Source organism: Cyanistes caeruleus, chromosome Z, assembly GCF_971803275.1.
Source record: "Cyanistes caeruleus chromosome Z, bCyaCae1.hap1.1, whole genome shotgun sequence".
Lineage (NCBI taxonomy): Eukaryota > Metazoa > Chordata > Aves > Passeriformes > Paridae > Cyanistes > Cyanistes caeruleus.
In genome coordinates this window covers 25,013,655-25,038,023 of record NC_141732.1, presented here as the reverse complement: position 1 = coordinate 25,038,023, position 24,369 = coordinate 25,013,655, and the positions used below count along the sequence as shown (strand labels likewise).

The window sequence follows — 24,369 nt, the reverse complement described above, 5'->3', positions numbered from 1 at the left end:
GGAGGAAGGTAAAAGACATAAACAAGTTGACAGCGATAAGAAAGTGGGATGGTATGCCAAAACTCAAGGAAATCAGTACTAGTGAGATCCTTAAACTGGTCCACGAGGCATCAGCTACAACAGATGACACCAGAATGTTTCTACACCAACACACACAGCATGAGAATCATCACTGGAATAAATGAAACCTGTTAGGATAAGCCCCTTGACCAGAGTGCCATGTTGGATGGTAACAAGCTCTCCAGGAGGGACAGGCAGGGCAGGAGAGCTGGAGGGCAGAAATGTAGCCTGAAATCAGCAATGGCAGCCTGACAGTCTCTGAGTAAGGATTAAGGGACAAAAAAATAACATGGATGTCATTATAGAAGTCTACTATAGGCCACCTAGCCAGGACAATGATTCCAGAGAATTACTCTTTGAGGAACTAAGGGAGACCTTCAAAACAACTGTCCTTGTCCTTACAGGAACATCAACTTGTCAGATCTTAACTGGGAGCATCATACAACTGGCACAAACAGGTCCAGAACAGCCCTAAATCTGGATAGCCTTTTGTCCTCATTTAGGGCAAATTTGGGAGAGAACCTCCAAATGGGGCCACCCCAGAAAAGCAAATCCAAGCAGCCCCTCCCTCCAACTGGTTTGGGAAAAAGTGATTTTCTTGGAGAGAAGTGACAAAAACTGTTAATTTAACAGAAATTCAATATGATTAAACAGTACAACCTCTCACTGTTCTATGGGATGGCGAATCTAGGAAGAAAAGTCCTTTTCATGTGGTGTGGCTCAGTCTGCTTAGGCTCCTCTCAGTCCCTCTGGCACTGGAAAGTGCCGAGGCCCAGGCCCCGGTGGGCCACAGGCGTGAGCTCACGAGGTATGTCTGGGCTTTTTTCAGTCCAGAGCAGGTTAGAACAGATCCAAGGAAAAAAGAAAAAAAAAAAAAAAAAGGTGCAGGGAACTCCTCTGCCTCAGCTAGCTATAACTAACTAAAAGCCAAAGAGAAGCTCTCCCCTGCTGTCTGTCCATGCTGCAGACACCACAGTCCAGGAGCAGCATGCAGGGAAGCGATGTTTTTCCTCAACACAAACTGCGTGCTTCTTCTTCACCCCCTTTGCTCTCAGAGCCAGTCTAAGAGGTGCAGAATTTAATATATAACATAAACCAGGTGACTGGGGATACCAGTATCATAAAGTCACCCCAGGACAACTTATGATAAAGCTACTAATGGAGCCAGCTATGAAAGGTGCCCTCCTTGATGTGTTGCTTATTAACAGGGAGGATCATGTAAACAAAGTGGTGACTGGTGGTCACCTTGGCCACAGTGACCACACAGCAACTGAGTTTAAAATCTTGGTTATCAGGAGGAAAACTGACAGCAAAATTTCAGCCCCGGGCATGACAAGAGCTGATTTCAAGCTGTTAAGGGACTAGTAATGTGCCCTGAGAAAATGCATTTGAGGGTGCTGGGGTCCATCAGGTCTGGTGATTTTTTTAAGCACCATCTCCCAGGGGCACAGGAACAGGGAGTTCCAAAATGTTAGCAGTCAAGCAGAGGAGGCAGAATGCCAGCTTGGCTGAGCAGGAATCTTCTCTTGGAAATAAGGTAAAAAAGTGAGGTGTATGCCCACTGGAAGCAAGGTCTGGTGAATGGAAGAACTACAGAGATGCTACAACCAGTGAATGGACACGAGGGAATGGCCTGAAGTTGTGTCAGGAGAGGTTTGGGTTGGATATTAGGAAAAGTTTTTCATCCAGAGGGTGTTTGGGCACTGGAACAGGGTCTCCAGGGAAGTGGTCACAGCACCAGCCTGACAGAGCACAAGAAGTGTTTGAGCAATGCTCAAACATTGGGGCACATGGTGTGACTTTTGGGGTGTCTTGTGTAGGGCCAGGAGTTGAGCTTCAGTGATTCTTCTGGGCCCCTTTCAACACAGAATATTTTATTATTTTGTGAAAGATGGTAAAGAAATAGCTCTGGTTTCAGCACAAAGCAATTAAAATTCATTCAGCCCTCTGGCATTTTCATACCTCTGCAGTTTCTCACCTCTGAAGTGTCTGTTCACATACTTCTAATCCCAAGGGCTCATGATTCCTGGCAATTATAGTAATTTAGCAACAGAGCTTCTCCCCACATCTTCTAGAAGAGTGCAGAGAAAGTTTCTAGTGCCTCTCCCACAGACATGTAGTTTTTATGGGATACTTCACCTACTAGTCTTCAACCGAGATGGAGAACAGTTACGTTCACTTTAATTTCCAATAATCATTTCAACGTTACAAATACATTTATACTGCACAAAAATTAATACAAGATTCCATCCAACAAAAGTACTGTAGAGATACTGAAGAGCAGAAAATCTGGAATTCATCCTACGAATCTCAAGCAAGAACTTCATTGTGAGACCGGAATACAAAATTTAAACATCTAATCAACTATTTCTGATATTTTTACATGCCTCAGGGAATTAAGCTGTTCTTTCTAGATTAGTTATTACTGCATCATTTTCATTCATTTTTATATACATGTCTCATTGAAACAGAGGAAATCTACGAAATTCCAATTCCACAGAAAACAGGCTCATAATTGAAGATCCCTTGAAAGATTAGGACAGCAGTTCCTGACTGTGAAAAAGTTTTCAGACAGAATTTGAATTGGAAAAGATCTCTAAAATTATATGTGATTTAGTTGGATCCACTGTTTATTTAAAAGAAAAATAAACATTTAATATGACTCAAGAGTGGATTTCATTATTTTCACTTTAGTCCAATAAGAGAAAATCAGGCTTTCACAAGACTTTCATGTGACCCAAAGAAGTTGAGCTGCTATTCCAATTATTTGTATTACAAATAAATGTCTATAGCTTTATTTTTTGTATAACGTTTTCCTAAGCAAACTCTAAAATAAAATGATTCATTGCGTAACTCAATTAAATGTAACCAAATTATTACTTCATCATATTTCAGATTTCTGAAGCAGAAAAAAAATACGCAAAATCATTAGCACTTTAGTCAAAACTAAAGACAAAATGAGTGTGCTGAAATATTCAGTATATAAAACTTCCACAGATGGTACATGCTCCTGATACCATCTTTGAAACACAAAGAATGTTTCCAAACAAATACCTCCTGACACAATTTCTCTCTCCAGTTATCAATAACCTGTATCAAGATTGCTCATTACTGAACCATTTTACAAGTCTTAGATTGTGTTCTTTACATGTGACCTGAACGTAATGAAAAACTTACTCATCAATAACTCATTTTGCTCTCAACAATATAATCCACTTCATACACTTGGGATGTAAGACCAATGGCATCTGAATTTATAGCTTTTTTTCAAAATTTCAACATAAAAACAAAATACAACTTGGCATTATCTGCTCTTCATCTTTTCAGAAGTCACCTAATTCATCAAAGATTATTTTATTCTCCCATTCCTTAGTTACTTCAGTTAGGTAAACAATTACCTTAGAACCACTATAAAAAGAATATGAAAATCCTCTGAAACAACATCTTTTTCCCTAAAAAAATACCAATATTTTGTAGCAGATGTGAACTAATACAAGAAATAAGGATGGTTCTTTTTCAGCTTCACATGGGAGGACTGCTGTCTCCACAGTCATAAAATAAGCATACAGGATATACGAGAAGCGACAATGCACCTAAATAACATCTTCAGCAGGATGAACATTCAAGCCATCAAAAACCACAACCACATCCCTTCCCTGCCAGTTTCAAAATACTGAATTACAGATCCCACATTTGCTATATTTCTTTCTCAGAGAAAAAGAATACATAATATACTAGTAAGTTTGAAATCCTTTCTAGAGTTTCATCAGCAAAGAGGGAAAACACTCAAAGCAACTGCTACTTCTTGATCACATAAGACTTTTCACACTTCACAAGACATGGGTGTTTATTTAAGAAGGCAAATATAATAACCTAATAATAATATATATAAATATAATATAATTTCAAAGGCAAATGAAATCTCTTTATAATAGATTATACAGGAGCTCAACTGTGCAGTTTATTTCTCAGTGTGCATGGCCTCAAAACACTTTTATTTTGATTCATGCTCTTCAGCACTCCAAAGCAACTAACACAAGTTATACATATCGCAAGTGCACACAAATTTTGCTTGCATTACCGGAACTTCCAACAATACAATGTTTGTATCTCATATACTTTCTACATTATCATTACCTTTTTACTTAATAGTCTCAGCTTTTCACAGATTCTTATTTTCACTTTCTGAAACTCAGACAATAGTACTGTTCTCGCAGCATTCAGTCTTTTTTCCACATCTGCCTTCTGTAACACCAAGCAATTCTAGACTCAGCTAAGTTCTGCAAAACCAAGAACAGAACTTCTTAATTTTGGTGTACAAATTAAGACTACCAGCATTCCTAAAAAATATGATTGTATTAAAATATCTATTTGCTTACTCTTACAGATACGTATGATATTCCTTATAAAAAAAGGCTTTAGGTAACTGAATATAAGTCTATACATACATACTGAATATAAGTCTAGACATACATACAGTCTCAATCTACAAACACATATGAATGAGATGCACTCGAAGAAGCAGCCTAATTGAAAGTGTCACGGTAAAACCAAGTATCTTTCTTATGAATGAAAATTTACATAACTAAGCCTTCTAAAAAGTCTTGGTTTCATCTCTAGCAGTAAATATATTAAATTAAAAAATTACATTTTTCTCTTACTATATCAACTGCCACATACTATTTTCAACAAAAATAATTAATTTGAGATTCTACAACAAGCATTTCAATTGTCATGTATATAGGCATTTCCCTAGGGAAAGTTCATCAACAAGCCACATATGGCCACATATAATCCTCCTCTAACACACAAAATCTAACCTTTATTAACACATTTAATTAACCACTCGTCTGTACAGGAAACAAAAACCTACCTTATCTTTATTGAAGCTTGCTTAAGAAGTCTATTCTAGTTAAACTAGTGTAACTTTTCTTGTACCAAGATTTAAAGTCACATGAACAAATCTGAGGGCTGCCAATATCCAAAATTCAGTATCTGTTCTGTACACTTAATTTTGTCAGTTGAAAGTCTACTACCTAATGAAAAGTGCATCCTTCTCCACCACCAACTGCCGATTCTGGTCAACATGCTGTCACATCAGAAGACATGTACAGTACTGGGAGTCACCCTAACTCAGTACGATTTTTCCACAAATTACAGATTGGACTAGCAGCAATTAAGATCTCCAAGCAATCTCTTAATCTCTTTTAATTCTAAACAAACATTAGCTGAGATGGCTATCTCTGGTCACTGCATAAACATTTTTATTTTCTCATTGATCTGGAAGGCAAATTTGGCCCTAATCTACAAATTACACTTCATCATAGGCTTTCACCACAAAATCCTACCAAGTTCACCTTGGGATTCCATGCAAGTGCATCCAGTTACCTGGTTAAAACTTCTGTGCACACATCCTTCTTGTCTTTCATATAATCACCATTTCTGAGTAAAAGCTGAAAGTCAGTTTTCAGAAAGGAGAGCCAAAACACAACATAACACAACAAATAATTTTTAAAAGTCTAATAATGACACTATTAAAGTTGATTTACTAAAAAGAGCACAGAAAGGACAAAACTGATGGCTAAGCAATACTTCAATCATTTAACCATACAGACTTAAATGGGCTATATTGTCCACAGCTGACAGAAAGCTAATGCTGAGCCAGCTAATGGTACATAACAGAGGCTTCAATTTTCTACATGAATAATTGTACCACAGCACACAACTGTTATAGCAGAACAACAGAGAGGTACGGATTAGTCAAAGGCTAGGCCAGAGAAACTCTGTAGTTAACACGTCTAAAAGTGAGAAAACAAAGCAAGGAGTATTTCATTTCATCTACCACCATAGCTACATCTGAAGACAGAATTAAACACCATGGTGAAGCACCCCAGTGCTACATAGAAAAAGAACCCAAAACATTTCTATGAGTCCAAAAGACACTAATTCTATCTTCAGGTGAAATTTTGCATAGGCTAAAATACATAATGTGCTCTAGCATTCCATAGTGATTATGAAGATCAGTTTTCAAAAATAAAAGTATTTTTAACTCTCTAACACAATTCCTTCTGTCCCTTCACTACATGGTCAGATTCTACTTCAAGAACTTAAGACAGGAGCCACATTCAAATTTAATAACTCCACATGTAAGGAAAGGGATAACTCACAGTACATGAAAATATCTCCAGACTGAGTTTTGCAGTTATGAATCTGTCAAGGCTTTCTAACAATAACAAATAACAAACAATTACATGGCAATCAAATTATTCTTCTGCCTTAATAGTCTCCATAAACTAGACAGCTACCTTCTACAGCAGTTCCAAGTATTTTACTACAACATACACTTGCAGACCTCCTCTCACTTGCATGGCTTTCTCTGCAATGTAAAAACATCTTTATTAAATTGAAACTACAGTTCTATAGTCTTCAAAAAGGCTATAAAGCTTTTTTCTTGTGTTATAAGTTTAGTAAGGAATAAAAGGAGATAAAGTCTCAGACACCACACCAAATAGAATCATGCTTGACACCTTGATTTTGAATGCATAAGATGCATTAGTGACAAATATTTAAGGAAAAACACAAGCCACACTTAAGGTCTTAGATTCATCACTAGTGATATAATACAAATCATTTAAACTAACGCCTTCCTATGGAACTCAGAGGAAAAAACAAGCCTCACAGAGTTTTACACAAATTCAAACAACACTGAATATGAAATCATCTGATGTAAATCATAAGCTCTGAGAACTGAACATGATGCTGTTGGCATCAGTTTTGTCAAGGTCCAATTGCAGTTACTTAACTACACTGATTTAAAATCAGAATAAAATTCTCAAGCACTAAAATGAGAAAACTTAAGTGGGTTGATGTGTATAGTGAACACTTAATGTACCACTTAGGAAGATTAAGATAGAATCATTCCTCAAAAGCATCAACGTTAGCTAAGCTGAGCTTTCTACAGATTAATGCTCAACACCCACACAGCCACAGTGTAGTCATTTCACCTTGCTGGATATCTTCCACATTTCCACAGCATTCCCAGGCCACCCTCTGATACATCTTCAACTCTCTTTCTTCACAAAACCTGTTCTTTCTCCCCACACTGAAATGTTCCCTCCTTCCTCAGTGAAATGTTCTATTGCTTGCCTAGTACTACAAGTTGCAAGCTGAACAGCTTTCAAGCTACTACCAACAAAACATAGAACATCCTTCCTTCACCATAGTAATGGTCAATAAATATCTACTGTCTAAATTGGTTTTTATGAAGCTTACAGGAACTTATCTAACTTATCTTCATAGGCATAATGATTTAAGCTTGGTTAAAACTGCCCTAAAAATTCTACATTTCTACAGGCAGCAGATGAGAGAGCTGCAAATCAAAAATACTTCATTTCCTTAAAGAACGGACTTTTTTTCAAGAGAAAATCTAAATTACAATCAACAGAATTTACTTAAAGGTCTCACAATATTTTACACAAACAATAATGAATACTGTTGGAAAAATTAAAAGCAAAGACAAGAGCATTTCTATAAAGACATTTCTCTCTCAGTCTGACAAAAGCTAAATAGAAAATTTAGTTATTTTGTCTTCCTCTTATTTGCTAGAAAAATTCTGCCCTGCATCTTTACATCTTGTACATCTTTACAACCATAAATTCTAGTTTCATCATTTTTTATTTCTCCAGATTTAGAGATGCCTCAACCTACCATCAGCAAATGTTACACAGATAACCTGAGATAACCTTTAATAACCTGATAGACTGAGCAACCTGCTCCTGAAACATTGCAAGAAGTGAGTGCCAACTGAGGTGAATTTCTACAGAAAGTAAAAAACATTCTATATGGAACTTCTCTGTTTCCAGAAGAAAGTATCTGCAAGGTGCAACTAAGAAAATACTAGTAGCTAAGGTTAAAGTGAAATATGTCTCCCATGACCCTTAAAGCAATCATGTCCCTGACTTCAGCCTCTACAGTATTACTTCATCTTCCCAAGATTACTGTGCAATTACTTAAGATTTAAGAAAGATGTACTTTTACGGGCATTATCTACATTTACACTGACATCAAAAATATCAATACTGCATGAAAACAAATATGTTCTTCATTACAAACTAGCAGAACTCCTCTAAAGCCATGCTGAATGCATTAAAAGATTGGTTTATATCATTACATTAAAAAGTCGTTGAAACATGCTAACAGCCATGTTAACTACTTCATTTAACTTCAATAAAAAGACATAAAATAAAAACTGCTTAGTGCCTTAAACACAGAAAGATACCCACAGGATTCTTCTATGCATAACAATTTTTTAAATAGTACTTTCTTCTAGGCTGCAGACATGTGTCCTCTCCTGGACTAAATCACACCTTCCAGCATCACAAAGGGAACTTGCCAAGAAGCCGATGATTTTAAAGCATTTTCTACAAAAATGCAGCCAATGCAGCTTTAAAAATTAAACAGATCGAACATTAACTAGGTAATTAGCACCTCAAGCCCAAAGACAAACTGAACCAAGAAGAACAGTTTTATGGCTACAATAGAACCTAAGTCTGAAATTTGCAAAACGCAAATGCAAACGACAAAATGCAATCAACTTTGATGGGTTAATACAATGGCTCTTCTATTGCATGTGGCACGCTACCTGCTGCTCACTCCCAGGCCTCACTCCCAGTGAAACCATTACTCACTCAAGAGTGACAGAAAGTTCACAATCTCAGTAACTCACTACTGAACAGAAGCTGAATCAACTCCGTGGAGGATAAAAGAGACAGGATGGAGAGCAAGAGTGGAGCTACAAAACTGCAAGGCCAGTAATGGAGCAGAATGCCCCAAATTAGAGAGAAGGGCCTTTCCAACAGCTGGCAGCACATTCACAATGACTGGTATTTCACACCCCATCAAGTGCATCCCTTCAAGCTCATCACACCCCAGTGGCCTCCACATGTAAAATGCCACACAAACACCTTCTTCAACTCTGCTTCTGCTGAAATTCTTCTACATTCTGTTATTGCACAGGGTTTATTGAATAAAGAGCACAGAAATTCACAAATTACTCAATGAATATTTATAGAGAATACAAGAAGTTGTGACAAGACACATACTTCAAACTGAAATCTAGGCTCTGCTTGTCATAAAACATCTGTATTTTTGGCCTTCTGGAAAGGACATCAACCTCCACTGTTATAGTCCACATCCTGTCTTAATCAAAAATAACATTATTGAAACACATGGTTGATTAAGAATATAAATTACCACCCAGGGAGTCTGGAGGAAAATAAAATTATTTCTAGGAAAATGACATTAAATTCACTTAACTTAGTAACTTAATAACATTAAATTACTAAGTTAACTAAAACTGTTACTACAAAGTCTTGGTATGTTAAAAGCTAAGCTGGTTAGTAAGAAGATCCTAAAGCACAGGAAATAGGATGCTACAGAGATTCTAAAGCACAGGAAAAAACGGCTGTAGTTATATTAATGATGTTACACACAAAGTCAAATTAAGTAATAAACTTACTTGAATATGCAAATCTTACTTGTATGTGTGCCATGGGCTTCTTTGACCTACAGTTATTCGGGCAAAGACAGTACTGATTGCTCAGTGTGTCTCCTCCCACTCCTAAATCCACAGCACAAGGCAGAATACCAGACACAAATGGCAAGATAACTGTTTTAACTTTTCATAACTACAGAATATACTTATTTTGTACTAAATATCCTTCTTTGAACAGCCAAATGGGGATTTTAATCTATCTTAAATAAAAAAGGTTTCCCACAGAAAGTCAGACACACCAGATAAAGAAGGCGGTGAAGAGAGGGAAGTGTAGATATTACAGCTGTTCTCTATAAGAGATAAGGAACATGCAGTTCAATAAAGATCCTAGAAGAATGCACTGGTAAACACATCTGTTATATTCTAAAATTGTTATATATTTAATATTATGTATTTACCACAAATATTTCTGTTTCTAACATATATGTATATTTTATATATAAATATTTGCTGCCCCTTCTGTTAGAAAGAAACCTTCTCATAAATTTAAGGTAATGAATATATCATCTATAGAACACTAGAAGTAAATATAACAGGTGAGCTAAATCTCACCAAAATAAATTATTCCATACTTTACTACTTCCTCTTCAGAACTTCCTCAGAAAGCACTACTTCAGAACTTCCTCTGAAAGTATTGCTTTCAGAAAACTCCCTAAGTAAACAAAATCCAAACTAATTCCACAGCATGGATCAGTGTGTAATGTCTCCTCTTCTACATCTTCCCTATGCCAAAGAGGAGACATTAAATTATAATGTCTAAGACCACAGGGAAGGACAGACGTTCAAGTCACTGTCATTATCTGCGATCATCACCCTTTTAACTTCCTTCTCACTAGTTTGCTTTTATTTAAGCAACTATTTAGCTTAAATACACCCATTTTTCTTCACCCAGCTCTTTCAGCTGTAGCTTACAAACCTCCAGAACTCCAGTGACAATGTCTAGGAGGCTACTCAGAATTATACTCAGAAAAACAAGCACAGCAGCATCATGCCTGATCTCATTGTACTGGTGCTGCAGCAGCACTGAGGAAGCATTAAAAGGCCTGCATAGCATAAAAAAAAAAAAGGATTGTCGGAAAATATACAACAATTACTTCAAAGTTACTTCTTAACCTTTTATTCAATCAGGGAAATCAATTATATAGAAATCTCAAAATATTTTTGAGTGTCAAAGGCCCAATGTATGTTGGAAACATACCATTCCATTTACATAATTAAATGACACCAAATACTATGGTCAGTTTTAGATCATTTAAACACAGACCATGGCCAAAAAGGATTGTCCCACTCTTCTCTTAAACACTGTCAGGTATTTTGTTCACACAACCTCAGGTGAGGTATTAAGGGTTGACTGAGAACTCTTGACATTAACCTGCAGTTGAATCAGTGAGCTTAAAATAAGAAAGAATATGTCAAACTCCCTTACAATTTTGTTATTCCTGTGGTTCGTGTGCGTTTTTAATTACATTATTACTTTTATGTACGACATCCTCAAAAAAATCACTTAAAAGTATAAAGAAAAGTCTGAGGAGCAAGATGTAACTGGATATTTTGTTTACAACAGACTGAAAAAAGTGTTCAGCTGGAGAAAAGTTAGATAAAGACAGTTAATATAGCTGATCACTACTCTGTTCTTTATTGTAATTAGAAGATATTGAAGTAACCACTGCCACTTCCCTATTCCTCATGTTCCATTTATTGTTTTCTCAAGGGCAAAAGTAAACCAAATTACTCTTAAACATCAGAAGGCTTCCTAATCTTTTTTAAACAGATTTTCAAAGACAAGAGTGAAAATGTTAGAAATACATGTAACTTTAATAGTTCTAATCACAGACCCATTTAGCACAGTAACTAGTGAACCAAGAACAACTCTATTTCCATAGGACAAACTTTGTGGATACAATAGGGACACTAAGATTTGATATAATGCATGATCTTTAATAATGCAATGAATTTAACTATGACACTATTGAAAACTGAAAAATTGCAACAGGATGTAAATTCAGCCTTCTTGATTGTACGTAAATAGACTGGACAAGGGAAAAACTCTTTTGTAGGCTCAGTTACTTTTTTTTAGGGGAAGAACTTCAGAAGAGTTAAGACATGGCCTGTCACAGGTTAATTCTCTCGACTAATCTTAAATAAAAAGAGCTCTACAGAAAATGTGATGTATCAGAACTAATACTCCAGATTCTGAAATTCATTTACATTTTATAAGCCAATACATCTATTTGATGCAGTGGTGAGAGAAAAAGATTAATTTCATTAGCTGAAAGTCATTCTCTCAGCTGATGTAAATAGTCTGCCGTTTGCCAGGTAATTTCTCCATTTCAGGCTAGCACAACAAAATACCACTTTTTCCACTGCAAATACTGTTTAACTGTAGAAACAATTACAAAGAAATTGACTACAGGATACTGAGGTCGAGAGAAGACATCTCCTAACATAATAGCTAGCAGAGAAACTTCTATCTCATCTTTTCCCTTTAAAGCAAAATTGCATTACTCCCATCTTGGATTTTAATATCCCAACGCAGCTCAGGATAAAATGCACTCACTAGATAAATGGGTTCAGAAGAGGTGTGAGTCTAAAGAGCAGGTAAAGTGTTTGTCCTTACAAGCAGTCATAACCCAGGCAGCAAGGCTTAATATGCTTAACAGTGTGATTCACTTATAATCATGCTTAAGGACATGCACAGTATCTATTTCTAACTATGTATGCACTTACAAATGATCTTAACTACAAAATTCAGCTAGAAAAAAAATCTTAAATCATATTCCAATTTCTTTTTACATATTGCATGTCACTTCAACACTCATTAAGGGTGTCCCAGTAAAATGAACAAGAATGTCTGAAAATAAGGTCTGTATGAGCTCCATGGTGAATCATTGAAATACCACTTTTAGAGATTTTAATTAATCAAACTTAAAACCCCTACATTCAGACCATAAATAAGCTCATAAAAAGCAAAATAAAAGGTAAGAAAAAAAGAGCACCAGCAGCTCAATTTGCCTCTAATCTGCTAATCTGCTAACCCAGCAGAATCGCACTCCATCAACCTGCTTCTACAGACCAGGAAAACAGATTTAGTTTTTCCTACAAACGCAGCTTGGTGCTCGGCCGGACCAAACACCGCCAGCAGCACCGACACCGGCCGCCAGACAGGGAACCCCACCGCCGCCAGGAACTCCTGCAGGAGAGGGCACTCGGAGGTCTCACAGCGACGGCTTTTGCCGCCCGGGAGCGCAGCCACAGGGAGGCGACGGGCCCCTAAAGCCCCGCCGCCCGGCTCCCCACACCCGCCCGGGGCACGGCCCCGCACAGGCGCCGGCTCTCTGCCCCGGCCCGGGCGGCCGCCTCGGTGGCCGCCGCGCTCGCAAGGGGCTCCGTGGCCCCCACACGCCCCGCGGCCGCCAGGGAAAGGGGGAGGGAGGCAATTCAAGGCCTCGGCCTACGGGGGTGCTGAGACCGCTGCAACCGCCGCCGCTCCGAGAAGCGGCCGGGGACAGCAACCTACCGGGGAACCCAGAGGAGCGGGGTACAGGCTCGGCGTTCGGTCCTTCACCTCTGGGCACTGCTTCCCGACCCGCCCCGCCCCGCCCCGCCCCTGGCGCGGGGCTCCGAAGCGGGGCCGGCCGGGGCGGCGCTCCGAGGCGGAGGGGAAGCGGCGGCGGCCCGAGCGCCCGCCTCTTCCCACCGCGGCACAGACGCCCAGGAGGGCGGGCCGCACCGCGCGGCCCTCGCGCGGGTGATTGACAGGGCGCGCAGGCCACTCGGGAGGCGGGAAGCGAACGTCATGTTGGGAGAGGGGGCGGGGCTTGCTGGTGAGCAGAGCCTGCAGCCAATGACGGAGGGGCGGGGCGGGGCAATGAGGGGGCGGGGCCGCAGCCACGGCGGCGGCAACGCCCGGAGGAGGCCGGTGGGAGGTGGCTGAGCCCCGCGCTCTGTTGCTCCCCTCATAGCTCAGAGCTCGGGCTCGGATGAGCCCGCGGCGCGCCTGCCCCGGCTCGGCGGTGCGCCTTCCTCGCCTCCAGCCCCCTTATAGAGACAAAGGTACCTGTTTAATATGTGAAGGGCTGGCCTCCTTGGATTGCCCTGTGCCCAGCGGCGGCTGAGTCAGTGTCGGACCGCGGGCGCCTGGAGCCGCAGCTCTCTTCTATCGTTTGCTGGGTGTCTGTCCCCAGATGCCAGCAGCCTTCGTCGCCGGGCGCATCGCGGCTGGCAGTTTCACAGAAATGCTATGCCCGCCTTGTGCCCCCCGTGGTTGGCAGTGCTGGGCACTGTAGGTGAGATTACCCTTCTCGTCAGGCTCGGGCATCCTGCATTCCCTGTCCTGTGCGTCCGTGCCGGAAACGGGAAAATTGGAACCCCGCTCTCATTTGAACATCTGCAAGTGCTGCCACTTAAAAGAAAAAAATAAAAATTATAAATGCTATATAATAGACTTTGTGCCAACACTCGTGCAAAAGAAAAGACCTTTACGCTCTTCTCTAGTTCTCCAGTCAGGAGAGTAGCATTTTAAAAACCTTGAAATCTGAGTATAATTTAGGCCCCTGGGGGTCTAAGGCTTTAAGTAGAAGTATTACCTTTCTTATATTTGAATACATATAAACAACTTTAAAAGCTTATTAACAACTTGTTTTATAATCATTAGAAATATAGAAGGGAGAGGATGAAAGAATAACTGTTGGAGGTTCTGACGGACTTTGCTTGTTCAGACAATTTTTTACGTAAAGTCGGCACATTCCAGAACATTCTAGAAGTCCTTGTAGAAAAAATAATTAGAAGCAATACTGCTTCAAGAAACTCTCAGAAGTCATTTGCTCAAGCTCTATTTCCTTGTCTCAGTAAGACACTGCATTACTTTTGCCAAAAATTCCCCATAGGCGATCTATGCTGTTAGTCTATTAAGAGGGATCTCGGTGACATTTAACTGTGATTTTGCAATTTAAGCCCATTGATAATTGCTCTGTTCTCATGCTAAGTATTTCACGGTGTGCTGATATATAGGGCAGGTCTCAGGAACGTTGCTGTCACTGTCGTTCATTCAGAGAAGTGTGTTAACTCTTCACTTACCCTGTGGAGCACAGATTCACCTCCAGAACTTCTCACTTCCAGCAATTAATCTTGACTTTTCTAGCATCATACATGACGCAGTCTTAGGACAGTACAGAGAGCTGTTGTTCTGCTCTGACTGTTTCCCCTCAGTAAAAGATGCCTTAATCAAAGAGGAGAGCGTAACGCTTAGTTCCAATTAGTTTTGTGGGATCCGGATGGATGCAAGCATTCCACTGTCACAAGCAACTAAGCAGAGACAAAAACAAGTCTTGTATTACTGTGATGCCAAGTTCATCTTGTACAAATGTCCTGAAATTTTCCATAAACTTTAATCAGAAATGGACACATATTCATAAGTACTGGTATTGGTTTTCCCAGCTTTTCTAAATACACTCTCAAAACTGCAAGTGCAGTTTTTTATTTTTTTTATGTCAAAGCTGTAGGATGTTTTTCCAGTTATGATTTGTTATTAAAGAAAATAAAATCATTAGCTGTTAGTTCAACTCAACAAATTACTCAGCAACCTGTTATTTTAAGATTTAGATGGTGAATATCAGGCAAAAGACAAAGATGTCTTCCACGTGTCAGAATTTACAGAAAGGTACATCAGTTTGGGTTAGTTAGAGTTACAGTCAGGCTTCAGTGGTGAAGGAAGTGGATGATATCTTAATTTTCAAGAGCATACCATGTAGAGAACATAAAATAGAAAATCGTGCTGTGGATTAAGCTTTATAGTGTTCTCGTGGTTTAATCCCAGCCAGCCACCAAGCTCCGTCCAGCCACTACCCCACCAGTAAGATCAGGGAGTGAACTGGAAGATTTAAAGCTGGAAAAGTTGTGGGTGGAGATAAAGACAGTTTAATAGGGAATGAAAAAGCCACACACAAGCAAAACAAAACAAGGAGTTAATTCACTGTTTTCCACATGCAGACAGGTGTTCAGCCATCTCCTGGAGAGCATGGCACCATCACACATAACAATGACTGGGCAAGACAAACACTATCACTCCAAACATCCTCCCTTCTTACTTCTTCAGCCAGATTTATATGCTAAGCATGACACCAAGTGGTAGGGAATATCCCTGGGGTCAGCTGTGTCCCATCCCATCCCTGGCCCCACAGCCTACTAAGGGTGAGACGCAGGAAACCACACAGCTACGAACAACAGACAGAGAAGGCTTTGACTTCTTGTAAGCACTGCTCAGCATTAACCATACACATATTAAATACACCTGTTATCACACATGGTGTTTCTAGCACAAATATGAAACATGGCCTCACAGTAGCTACTGTGAAGAAAATTTACTGTATCCCAGACAAAACTACCATGTGAACATCCCAAAAGGTGGTATAACTTGCTGTGTATACATATGAATGCTGTTCTAAGTGAAGAAAAATGTACTTCCGGTGTTTAATCCTAGACTGAGCATTATTGGCCTCATGGAATCCTTTGACAATTCCTGCACACACAGCATAGTAATAGAATTTGCCAGGTACTACACCTCTTAACTTTCCAAAACATTTTATCTTTTTAAAAGTGCTGTATTATAAAGGTGTCATGATATTTCATTTCCTGTAATATTTCAGCTTTCATTTTAATATTCACCATTTGGCAGTATTTCAGCAGCTGTTTCCAGTAGCCTACAGCATATTATTTATGCTGTATTTCTCTAATGAACTTATTCCCCCTTGCCATGCTGAACTATTTAATTACTATATACTAATAAATTAAAGTCTTGCTAGAAACCCGCAGGCATAACATCTGGCTTTTAAGGATTATAGTTCCGCTTTCCCTTCACATCTTAAAAGCTCTTCCAGCTTCTTAAGATCTTTGTTCATTTTACACATGTGAAAGAAATAAATGTGATTCCTCCTTCCACTCTGTGTTTTAAACTCATATCAATTTCTAAATATTGGTCTTTTTTTTCACTGGCATAGGATTTGATCCAATCAAGCTCATTTAGAATGATTGTTCTTACTGTGGTATCTCAAACACTGTCCCTTGAAATTTCTTCCATTTGGGATCCTGTAACTTAATCCATATGCCTAGGAAGATCTCAACACCTAAAAATAGAGCTGAACAGGCAGTAATACAAGTTGCTGCAGGAAATTGATTCTTCTTTATGGACCATCTAAATTCTGTTTAATTACCCTTTAGTTTAAGGTTTTTGTTCTGGACTAAAAGTTACCAGTGTGTGATAAAAAAATTACTGCAACATGGTAAAGTACACAGTCGCAAGCCTCCACTTTGCCAGCTTTTAGGTGTGTGTGGAGAGGCAGTAGAGGGAGTCTGTTGCTGGCTGCTGCAAATGTGTGCTTGCAAACAGAGAAAACAAACAACTCTGTGTACCTTTTATTTGTTCTAAAGTTCATGCAGTTTGGCAGCAATGCTGATGTGAAGGAGAAAGCCTCACCTATCTGGACTTAGGAGTATGCATTGCAGACTGGAGTCCACTTGTAGGTTCCAAAATTTTAGGACCACAAGGAGCATTTTATAGTAATTTTATGAATGTAGAGAGTGCAGCAGATTAACAAATTAACAGATTTGTTATTTCTATATGATAGAAATATGAGGCTTGTGCAGTTCATGGTGCTGTCATTGGTAAGGATGGTTACATGAGCAGTTAGAGAATTCCTGTAATACATCAATCTCTTACATCATAAAACAATAAAAAATTGATAGAATGCCATTGCCTTAAATAAAAAACAGTAACTCACTTTGGCTGTTTATGTCATCTGACCCATGTACAAATGTTATACTATCTCTTCACAGTTCTGAAGTTGTTAGTTCAGCTAAGTGCTCAGCAGTTTGCCAGTCACTATTTTTCTTTGGAAGAACTCCCTATAACCAAGGAAGAATACTCCTACATGAGGGAGAAATGGGGAAATGTTCTGTTATGCCTTAACTGCATCAAAATCTATTTCCATACAACTGGTGAATTATCCCATTAAATTGTATAATGAAAAAAGTGTGAGTCAGGTCAAGTGGAAGGACTGAAAAGGCCACATACGTAAGAACCACATGATAAGGTACAGAAAATCAGGCACGTTGGCAAAATGCTAGAATTCTGGAGTTTGAGATAGTGATCAGTGATCTGACTGGTGATCTAACACTTCATGTACAGAGAAGATTTTTTTTCTTTTAAGCATTTAATCATAGACCTGCTTAACCTATTGTTATCAGTTTGTCATTTATCTGAGAGATTGAAGAGAACACATGTATTTTTTTATATAATTAAGAGTGATCATCAAAGTTCAAAATCTAGAGACAAGAAAACACGAAGATTGAAAGATTTTGGCAAAAAATCAAACAGGCATTTGAAAAGGTTTTCTGTCTCATAAGTACTTTCAAAGCTGAGCTTCTCAGTAAATGTGTCAGAATAAAATAAATCTATAGATTTCATTTTAAAGCCACTTCTTTGTTTTCATTCTATGACTACAACTCTTAACTATTATAATTTAAAGCTGATACAGGCTCCTTTAAAACACTGAGGTTTCTTTTTATTAATACAGAGTATTTTTAAGAGTAATTTTTATTTCTCAGCAATATAAGCTTGTATTCTCTTTATTCCATTTTCTGTTTTTAATGTGTTTTAGAAGTGCCTCCAAAATTCTGGAAAATTAATTTAAAAAACCAAATCCAAAACCCAGAATACTGCTATGATGTGATTTTTTTTTTCAGTCTTTTTCAGGCTCTGAAATCACATCTTCGTGATTATTTTCCTCTTTTACTCTAACAGTAAGGAACTGCAAATAAACTATGTATTTCAATCTATTCTGCATTATTTCATAAGAGTAGTTAGTAAGGTTTGAGGTTTTTAAAATGCTACATTTGCTAATATATCACAAACCGCTCTAGAAACTGTACTGGATTTTTATCCAGCTGCCAAAAGGCTCAAGATTTGACTTTGCCAATATTTGTAGTTCTTCTCAATGCTTTCCCTTGTAGAGCAGCAACAAATAGTGCTTTGAAGCTAGATTTTTACCCTTGTTACACCCAAGACTCTGCCCTCAAATCTATTCTCTAGGTTACTAATTGTTTGAATGCTACTTTAGAAAATCAATAGTACATTAGTCAAATTAAGGTTTGGCTTTCTAACTGTCTGCCCAATCAATAGTATTCTGCTTATTGACACTAAAATTTTTTCTTGAAATAGAGTAATTGATCAGATACAGAGGTACAAGGCAAAATTATGGGTCTGCTACCTAGACCAAGTGGTTTTTGTATGGTAGAAGCTAGAGAATTCTCTGAAGATTTGTAACTTATTATGAACTGTACTGGCTCTTATGAAAATTAATGGGAATGTGTGTTTCTTATTACAATGTTAAAGAGAAGTAACTCATATCCATCATTACTCAAATCATGCTTTCCTGTTGGAAGTAACCATTTTTTCAGTAGTAAAATGCATGTTCAGATTTGTATTGCTTTTGCTTGGTTTTCCAGATATAAATATTGTAGTGAATTGATCACAATATTTTACATTTTCTTTGAAAATTGAGATGGACTTTATTTTACAGATAGAAAATCAAGGAAGAATTGAACCTAAAAGCTTGCTGTTAAATCACATTCAAAAGGAGTTTCTCTTGGCTTTCTGTTACTCTCTGTGCTACTGATTTCTAAGAGTTTATTCCACTAATTTTGACCCTAAAAAGCCCTATGTATCTTTTTAAGATACAAGTATTAAATTTCTGAAAATTGGATTCACATGGATTTGGAGGACAAAATAAGATTTCCTGCTCAATCCAGAAACAGAAGCCATTTATACCATCAGACAGAACATGAGGGATGAAATAGCTTGGCTTCATTAACATCACTGCCTGTTCATTAATCCAATGAAAATATTTTTTAAGGGCTGCTTATGTGCTCCATGTTACTGCTATTATATAATTTTCTCTGGAAACTTGCCAAGGATGTGCTGAAAATATAGGTATTTCCATAGAACTCCTCTTTTATATTCATGAAGAATAATAGTATATTCAGCAAAATGCTAAGCTCAGGGGATGATGATCACTATTACAAGATCAAGGACATTTCTGTGAACAGCTTTTATGTGAAAATCCTTGCATTTGTAGTCTGAAAATTCTGGCAGCTGTTGCTGTGCTGGAAAAAAAAATGATTGTGTGGGGAAAGGTAGAGAGATAATATAAATACAATATGAGCTTTCTTATTTTTACTAATAGTGGCTATACGTAAGTTATTAGACATGTTTGGGGGTTGTTTTGTTTTCTTTGAGTTTTGGGGGGTTTGCTTATCTAGGGAAGGGGGGCTGGATTAGTTCTGTTTGTTTGCTTGTTTGTTTGGGGGGGGGGGGGGGGGAAGTATTGCTGGTGTTTCCAATAATGGAGTTATTACTTTAATCAATTAAACTAGAGAGATTTTTTTTGTCAATCCAAAATCACGCAAGCAAAATTCTAGTTCTAAGAACTGTATTTTATCCTTGTTTAAAGTCTGTCTCTAAAGACTGCGAAGGTAAAATATATCCCTATTTATACTCTTGTATGAGCAATTGAGACAATGGAATATGGTGTCTTGAACTAGTGGATACCTGAATAGACTGGCTTATATATTTATTTTTTAGTTTTTCCCTCCATTTTTCTTCCTTCTGAAGACAGAGATATATTACTGCCCAGAGGTATCATCACATGCTTCCCATTTCCAGCTGAAAAACAAAGTGGACTTTTACAAAACTTCACAAAGCTTTCCCCTACGAAAATTACTTTGGTAAGGTACCTTGTAACAACTTTGTATTCATGGAAACCCCATCTGAAGAAACTCAAGAGTAAGATAACACCAGTCTGATTTAAAGGTATACTGAGGGATTTCCACCTGAACCAGCAAGACTGGAAGCCAGCAGGATCTTTTGAAATCAGCCCTTGGCCTTTTTATGAGAACAAATGCAAAGAGCATTCCACAGGATCTTTGTTATTTGTCCAAAGGATTTGAACCATCACTGCCCAAGGATTAGTAAGAACATAGTAGTCACATATGAGACTGCCTCCACGTATTTTCCAGCTGTTTTCAGGTCAGGGAGTTCCTTTGCTTTTTCTGTTTAATAGTCCTCAATAGATCTCTTTTGCAATGTTAGTCCAGCTCTGTTTGAACTCATGTCAAGTCTGTGCACTGACAACATCCTGTAGTGGGGACACTCACAGAAAATGTAGCTCCTGTCTGAAAAATTTTGCTTGTTTTGGGCCTGGCTCATCTCTGCCTTGACTCTTATTAGAAGTCCTGCTTAATTTATGCCACCAGTGATCTTGCAACCTCTGACATAACCCTTACTAAACTGCTCTTTTTGCGGGGAGCGGGGTTCTTTGGTCTGTTTAGGGTGTTTTTCTCAGACTAAAAAATCCCACTTCATTCTTTTGTTGCTTGTTTAAGGAGTTTAAAGAAACTGTTACATGCATTGGTCATGCCTGCTATCCTCCTCTGAATCTTCTACAATTCCAATACCTCTTTTCTAAGATCAGGGGGATGGGGATCAGGATGATCCCCCTTGGTTCTTTCCATATTATTTTCAAACTATTTTTAATTTCCAATTTTCTTTTGTTTTGGCCTCTATAGAGCGTTAAGTTGAAGTTTTGCACATAAACTGGGGTCCATCTTCTACATAGTTATGATCAGCCCACCTTTGTATTTATAAAACTAGTGTTGTTTTGCCTCAGTTCCATCACTTCACATTTGTCTGTCGAAGTTCACCTGGCATTTCAGCTACTAGGTGATTTGTTCTTTTAAGATGCAGGAATTTTTACTGTTAGGTCATTTAAAAAGCCAAATTGGTGCACTTTTCTATGACACATTTAAAGTACAGGTCAAGCTTAGATTTGTTGTTATCTTTTGTTTTGAAAAAATAGTGACATTATGGGATGAAAAGGCACACTACAAGACGTTGATCTTGAGAAAAATGAAAAATCCAGCACACTAAGTGTAGTATAGAAAGCCATTGTAGCACTGAAGATTTATCTCTGTGCATCTGACTCAAAAAAACCCCAACAACTCTTTTCAAAGAGTAAGCAATTTACTCTATTTCAAAACTGCAGTTAAGTTATGTTTTTTCCCATTTAAATTGGCATTAAGTTCATATCTTTGTTTTTTTGTGTGGGGAAAAAATCCTTGTCATGTAGTTTCAGATAAAACCCACACTGCATAAAGGCATGAAATCCCCTTTCCACTGCATACCTAAAGGTTCAAAAGGATGTGAATGTCCACTTAATGACAATATAAGCTATCTAGCAGGATATGGCTCTTTGAGATTGTTGACATTGTTGAATTTGAGGAATAATGAAAATAAGTGTTAAGAAGAAGAAAATATAGGAAGTTATTTTCTGGTGGGAGTACAGTAGGAGAGTTGACAAAAGAAATCCTTTAATGTGTCTGGGCCAACATACTTTTGTTGTGGAGAAATCATTTGTTCTTAGTGTAGTTAAAGGCTCAGGCAGTGTGCAGCACATGCATTTTTCTTCCCAACACAGTATGAAATGCAAGCAGGAAAAAAAGTGATAAATGTAAGGGTCTAAGGAAAAAAGGAAAAATGTAAAATGTAAAGGGTCTAAAAAAGGAAAAAAGGAAAAATGTAAGGGTCTAAGTTACCAAGGCATTGCTCAGGTTAACAAAATCTAAACAAGAAGCTGCAGCACTGCTTGTGGTATAGATTACATTGTATATTGATAAATATGTACTTTACACTTATTCTGATAGCTTTAATTCTGCCATAATTATTCTTCAAATTCTGTAAACTTACATATGTTCTACACTAATTATATTTGTGTTGAGTAAATTTTCATTTATTTCACTAGTTTGCATTTCTTTTTTTTTTCTCTGACAAGGCTAACAAAAGTAGGACCATGAGAATTTGAAGAAACAATAAAAACTTCTCTTATTCCTGTGATGACATTAAAATGCAATCCATTTTTAGACAGCCTAATGTAAAAACTCTGATAACAACTAGTGTCTTAGTTATTTAGATCACTATGACAAAACAAACCTACAAGTAAAAAAAGAATACAAAACCCCAACCACAAAAAAGAACACAAAACCACCAACCAACCAACCAGCCAACCAAACAAATTAAAAAACCCAAACAGCTAAGCAATTATAGGAAGGGGAGCTACATTTTGTGTCCGCACACAATGTTGCCAAAATGAATTAGTGTTACTTACCCAGTGTATTTTTAACATTCAGCCAAAAAATTCTTTTATCCTCTATCTGAACAGTACTACTATTCAACGGAATCATTCCCCCAGCTCCTCAACTTTATAGCCTTCTTGGAAAAATATACCAGCGCTTTATCCTACTACTAGGGATAAAGTAGTCTAACACTGCTTTTTCATTTCTAACAAATTTGTTCCTGAATTTTGTGACTTATATTCATGTAATTTCTTAAAATCATAAATTAATTAAATCTTAAAAACACCAGTTTTAAATTGGCAATGCACATATTGTAGGCAGGTAACAATTAGACCCAACTAAATTAAAAAATAATGTTCTGAAATCATAATTTCCAACTCCCTGTCTCAAGACTACTACATTAATTCAAGCCAATAGTTTTCTAATCTTTTCCCAGAAGATTTTCAATGGCCATATAATTTGGCAAATAGGCCAAAACTCAGCCTTGCTTTCATTACTAAATCAATCTATAAATTCTATACTTCTGAAAACCAAGGGGGAAAATATAGAAGATGGGTCTTCTTTATGAGGATAATATTTATATTATTATATTGCTTCCCAGCTTTATGAGCAAACAATAGAACTGTAAGTTTAAATAAAGTATATAATCAATACTTGAGGGTGAATTTTTGTGGCAAAAAAGAGGAAGATGGAACTGAGTGAGTTAATACTGATGTTTGATCTGAAAGAAATTAAGCAATTCATGTCCTAATCTAAAGCCTTTTTAAAGTCAATAGAAAAAATGTGGAAGGTTGAAATGCTATCAAGCATTCAGGCTGATAATTTAATCCATCTTTCACTTGATTTAATTTATGTAAAATTCTTTTTCTCAAATAACATATGTAATTATTTTGTTTTGTCACAGAACAAAAATACAGAATAATCATCAGGTATCATTTTCTTTCCTACTTAAACCATTTTTGAGATCTGGAGAGGACATACATTTCTCTACCATGTAGAATTACTGTGAGCCAATTGTAAAGTTATATGCATTCTCACTTTTGAGAAGAAGTCATGCAAAAAATTTAAGACCCGAACACTCCCAAGCATATGAATAGCTTTTCTTCCACATGAATTATTCTGTTGACCTCACTAGGACTGCTTACATTTTTCAGGCATGGCAGGGTAAGGATTATAATTTTTATGGTGTTAAAAAACACGTATTAAGATATAACCAAGGCAGGAATTTCTTAATGTTAAGAAATCATAAAAATATGTTGATTATCCCCAGAATACAATACAGTACAAACCCAATGCAAATAAACCAGATTTAAATATGTAGGTATTCAGTGAAATTAAATATCTTTAAACTACAGCTTTTTCTGTTTTATTATCATCTCATAAGTCAACATTTGTCAGTGTATCTCTCGTCATCAAAACATTCTCCTTCCTAACATTTCATAATTCCATAACCCTTGATTCTGGTCTTGTCTAATGCCTCCAGTGGAGTCCACCACCCATCTGTGCAAATAGGCATTGTGCCCCTGACTTCAGACCCAAAAATTCCTAATTGGAGCCCTGGTTACATGCAATTA

General features: G+C 37.7%; 1 protein-coding gene across 18 annotated transcripts in view; it reads right to left on the bottom strand.

Moving 5' to 3' along the window:
- The window catches only part of CSNK1G3 (casein kinase 1 gamma 3), a 75,933-nt gene extending 62,570 nt beyond the window's left edge, over positions 1–13,363 (bottom strand). For 3 of the 18 annotated variants that reach the window (XR_015281175.1, XM_086869891.1, XM_086869898.1), the window contains exon 1: positions 13,131–13,341. The gene's annotated coding sequence lies outside the window, so the exon portion shown is untranslated. Of the gene's footprint in view, positions 1–4,197; positions 4,341–6,365; positions 6,437–9,161; positions 9,255–13,130 lie in introns of all 18 variants that reach the window. The other 15 variants (XM_086869893.1, XM_086869897.1, XM_086869889.1 and 12 more) reach the window with 15 other exon arrangements.
- Positions 13,364–24,369: the final 11,006 nt, after the last annotated feature.